This window comes from Triturus cristatus, chromosome 6 (assembly GCF_964204655.1).
Source record: "Triturus cristatus chromosome 6, aTriCri1.1, whole genome shotgun sequence".
Taxonomy (NCBI): domain Eukaryota; kingdom Metazoa; phylum Chordata; class Amphibia; order Caudata; family Salamandridae; genus Triturus; species Triturus cristatus.
In genome coordinates, this window is record NC_140589.1 from 986,400,987 (window position 1) to 986,406,571 (window position 5,585).

Below are 5,585 nucleotides of genomic sequence, written 5' to 3' on the forward strand. Positions count from 1 at the left end.
TGCTTTAGGTTACTTGTAGCCCAAGCCCTGCACACCTTTGCACAAAAGATTGTGAGCCTACACTCCATGAGTGTTCCGTGAGCCCGCTTCTTGCATCTCTACTTGAGGCTCCTTTGAGATCCCTGGTCCTTCGACTGGTGGGTCCCTGTGAAGGCAACACTGATTTTCCTTGGGCTTCCCTGGTTGCTCCAGATGTGCCCTGACTCCTCACCATGTGGTGAGTTCCTCAGACCTTGCTGGTCTGCACCGAAGCATCTTTCTCCTTTCTGCGTGGGTTGCTGTTGCCAAGGCTTGTTGTGTCCAATCCGGGCACCAACACTGCAGCACTCGACATCCTTCATGGCACAGCTAGAATCCAGCTCCTGGTCATCCTCCACGCCTCCTGGTCATCGTGGCTGAAGGGTCAAGCTTCACCTTCTTCACCTGAAGTACCCGACATCGGTGGGCATTCGTCTATTGTGCCCCTGGTCACTGGCAAGTGACCCAGACTCTGTCCCCTCTGCTTTAAGGTTCTTCAAATCTTCAATCCAGGCTTGGATCTCTTCAGACACTTTGTATCTTCCTGGCAGCAGCACTGCTTCGCCAGCTTCCATTGAAAGCGACGACGCGACCCGACACCATTTGACACCTATGCACCCGGCTTCCCTGGGTGAGGTAACTCGAGTACTCCGGTGCTCCCGTGGGTGTTGACCCTAGAACTGTCTATGTCCAAGAGGGTTTGGTCCTAGTCCATCTCTAAGTGTCCTTTATCTTTAAAAATCTAACCGCGACTTTCCCCATAGAAGCTAACGGGAGCTCGCGGCTGTGTTCTCACACTGCACACTGCCCCGTGGATCCCCTGTGTCACTACCTTGGGTGGTTCCTTGGGGCCCCAGCGATTCTACAGGCTCTAGGTCTTGTGTCTAGTTAAGTCGTGGTTCTTATACCACTATTTTAGTATTTGGTTTGGCACGCCCCTAGGGCGTAACGTGTATTTGTGCTACTTTACTGTAATATTTAAAGTTTAACTTATGTGTTTTGACCTCTAGCCTCATAAAGAGACTAGTAGGGTGTGTTTAGTAATAAATACATATATTTTATATTATATCATTTAGCTATTCAAAAGATTATAGACTGGTAAAACAAGTTGCTTTACATTCCTTCAAGAGTTAGCCTGAAGGCTGCTCTCCATAGCTACCACTAGGATAGCGTTCAATAAAGGTTGCCTTTAACCTATCATCAATAAGGGATTATTTGGTCTTGTGTAAGGGGTCCACTATAACTAGTCAACAGCATATACCAGGCCAACTTCTCACATTGGTGTGCAGCATGTGGGATTCCAGCTTGCTATTGTTTTACCAGATGATCTCAATTGAGTGACTAACTGAAAACCACTAAAGGTACCTAAGGTAGATATAATACACTACACGGTTTAGAAAACAGTAAGTTCTACTGAACTTAGAGTTGTGTGTCAGGGGCTTAGCACATCCTTTCTACATGTCAAGAGAGTTTAGTAGGCCACACTAGAATCGGTAGTGTATACACCACACCTCACTAGTGATGTCTTCAAGGTCAAGAACCAGTAGGTCCCTGCCAGAAGCCACTGGGCTTCTTCCAACCAAGTGTGATAATCTCCCATTCTTGGAATTGAAAGCATTATGCAGTACTAGGAGACTGAAGACAGGCAAAAGTGCAAACACCCAACGCCTCATAGAGGTACTTCTGTTGGATGATTTCAGAAGACCTACAGGGTCTGTAGGGGTAGGCAGAGTGGGTGGGGCAGCAGATGAGGAAGGACCTAGGGGTGAAATTCCCCATGACCAGACCTCTGATGTTGACCAGGAAGAGGACAATGATCTTGACCTGGATAATACAGCTCCCCTGGAAGATGAGGAAGAGGACCACAATGGCTCTCTCTTTGTCCCTCCTGAGGGAGTTGGTGGTGGGCCTAGAAGGTCCAGATCTCCCTCAGTGGAGTCTAACCATTCTGGTTCATCCATAGGGACCTCTATCTCTGCTCATAGGAGGGAAACCTCCCAGGGGAGGAGAGAGAGACTGCTGAAGTATGAGGAAGCTCAGCTTAAAATCAGAAAGCAGCAGCTGGCATTAGACAGGGTATCCCTAGAGCTCCTGACAGCTAGGAAAAAAGATGGGACTAGAGTCACATGGTGGCAGCAACTTCCCTATTGTTAGGGAGCGGTCTCATGACCAAAGAAACCCAAACAAGATTGTCCCTCCCTACCAGAGCGGGGATGACATCCACAAATGCATAACTGCACTGGAAAGGGCCTGTAAAGTTCAAAGGGTCCCCCAAGAGCAGTGGGCAGCAATCTTGTGGCTCTCCTTTGCAGACAAGGGTAGAGATGAGCTCCTCACTGTTAGAGAGGAGGATGCTGATGATTATTCCAGTCTGAAAAGTGCATTGATTGAAGGGTTTGGCCTAACCACTGAACAATATAGGTTAACGTTCAGAGATACCCAAAAGGCACACAATCAAGACTGGGTGGACTTTGTAGATTGTGCTACTAAGGCTCTGGAGGGTTGGTTACTTGGCAGCAAGGTGCATGACTTTCAAGGATTGTAAAATTTAATTATGAGGCAGCAGATCCTTAATAATTGTCAAAATCAGCTGTTGCATCAGTACCTGGGCGACTCTGATCTGACCTCTCCCCAAGAATTTGGAAAGAAGGCAGACAAATGGGTCAGAATCAGGGTGAGGTAGAAGGTTCAGAACCAAGGTGGTGACCAGAAGAAGCAAGATTCAAAGAACTCTGACAAGGGTGGGGAGAAGGGTAAAGACCAGAAGTCTTCACAAGGTCCCCAAAAATCTTCTTTAGGGGGTGAATCTCAATCTAATAAAGGAAAAGGCCAAAAGAAACCATGGTGCAAGATCTGTAAACAGAAAACTCACTGGACTAGTGATGGCACCAAGTCCAAAGACTCAACTCCTGCCACCATTGCCCCTAAGGCAACTGTTCCCCCTAGTGCAGCTACAAGTGGTGGTGGTAATACTCAGAATAAGGGTGTAGTAGGGTTAACCTTGGGTTCTGAGATGGACTCTGGCCTAGTCAGAGTTCCAACTCAGGCTGTCCTAGTCTGTGGTGGGGGCATGGATATGTCCCCCTTTGTGAGTCCCAGTAACTTGGGCAAATACAGACAGCAGCCTTTGATTAATGGAAAAGAGGCTTTGACATTCAGGGACACAGGAGCAAGTGTCACAATGGTGACAAAAGATCTTGTGGATCCTGGGCAGATTATACTTGGTGAAATGTGTTACGAAGCGGTCCCAGTTCAGATACTCCTCAGGCTTCGGGCGATGCCGTAGGGGGTCCACCTCTCGACGTCCCCAACTTCCTGCACTAAAGGCACGGAAGGCTGGAGCAATCAAGCGAGGGAAGGGAAGGATGGGAACAGCAGGGAGTAGATCCTGTAAAGAAATGTTGATACACAAAACACAACATAATACAATGCATGTCAAAAAACGCTACACTCAGTAATTCTCGCTATGATACCAACTAGTCTGATGGGTGAGCCTCCCTATTCTTCCATAAGCAAGCACCCTATCAACTCAGGACCGTAGCCATACCACTCACAAGCATTCTGACTCTTCAATATAGTATCCCAGTACTTCTGGGATATACTTTTGTTATAATGGAAACACTAGCGACCACAAGTTTCTCCTTATCTCAGGCCCAGGATTCTGGAAGAATGGACCAGGTGCCTCCCAAGAGGAGGAGCTGTAGGGATAAGGCTGTGCCTTCCCCCCTGAATACAGATCAGCCTCCTGAGGGAGATGATCCTGGACCTGAAGAAGGAACCTGAACCTGACCAGGTTGAGTTCTTGGGGACAGGGGGTCCTTCCAGGGCAGATCTGAGCCAGGAGTAGAAAACCTGCCCCACTCTTGAACCCCTCAGAAAGCAAGCGGCTGATGAGGCTGCTGGGAATGTTAGTGGCACCCACAAAGTCTATTGGGATGATGGACTCCTTTATTCAGAGTGTAGAGACCCCAAGCCTGGTGCTTCCAGGAGATTGGTAATACCTTTGAAGTTTAGGGGCTTCCTACTGACACTAGCCCATGATATTCCCTTAGCAGGACACTTGGCCCAAAACAAGACTTGAGACAGAATTGTTCCCCACTTTCATTGGCCCCATATGTCTGAAGACACTAAGGAGTTTTGTCGCTCCTGTGTGACCTGACAAGCCAGTGGCAAGGCAGGTGGAACCACAAAGGCCCCCCTGATACCAGTACTTGTGGTGGGGGTTCCCTTTGAGAGGGTTGAGATTGACATTGTTGGTCCCATGGATCCTCAAACAGCCTCTGGGCACAGATGTTTCCTGTTGGTGGTGGACCATGCCACTAGGTACCCAGAAGCCATTCCGCTTAGGACCACTACAGCACCTGTGGTGGCAAGGGCCCTCCTGGGAATTTTTTCAAGAGTGGGCTTCCCTAAGGAGGTAGTATCTGACAGAGATGCAAACTTTATGTCCAGTTACTTGACTGCAATGTGGAAGGAGTGTGGAGTGAATTACAAATTCACCACACTCTATCACCCACAATGCAATGGTTTAGTTGAAAGATTCAACAAAACCTTAAAGGGCATGATCAAAGGTCTACCAGAAAAGCTTAGGCGCAGATGGGACATCCTTTTGCCCTGCCTTTTATTTGCCTACAGGGAGGTGCCTCAAAAGGGAGTTGGTTACAGCCCTTTTGAACTTTTGTTTGGCCATTCTGTTTGGGGTCCTTTGTGTCTGGTGAAGGATGGATGGGAGTTACCTCTCAAACCCCCTAAGCAGGACATAGTGGACTATGTACTTGGTCTCCGCTCCAGGATGGCTGAGTATATGAAAAAGGCAACTAAAAACCTTGAGGCTAGCCAGGAATTACAAAAGGCCTGGCATGACCAAAAGGCTGCGCTGACTGTTTACCAGCCAGGGCAGAAAGTGTGTGTGTTGGAGCCTGTGTCCGCAGCAGCCCTCCAAGACAAATGGAGTGGCCCCCATAAAATTGTTGAACAGAAAGGGGAGGTTACCTACTTGGTAGACCTTGGAACCCCTAGGAGTCCCCATAGAGTACTTCATGTCAACAGACTAAAATCATATGTTGACAGGGCAGACATGGACTTGCTCATGGCTACTGATGAGGGGACAGGAGGAAGAGAGTGACCCACTCCCTGACCTGCTCTCTCAGAACCCTGATGATGGATCAGTAGATGGTGTAGCTTTGGCAGGCAGCCTCACTGTCCAGCAACAAACTGACTGCAGAAAACTTCTCAGCCAGTTTAGACATATGTTTTCTCTGACTCCAAGTCAGACCACCTGGTGCACTTGCTGCAGATCAGAGCTTCTAAATTCTCCCTACTTCCACGGACAGAGTAACTTCATAGTTATACGCACATACACTCATCATACGCTAGGGCCCATCACACCAACATTCATTCTATTACTCTATCCACACTGAATATACGAGAGAACTCCTAATTCAATCTGCATCTAATTTGAGGTCAATGCAACCTAATTGAATTGTCTCGAGTCATGATTTAAACAATAGGAACACATTTGAGATCTCAATAAAATGACAAAGAAATAACCACCCGACACTGAAATT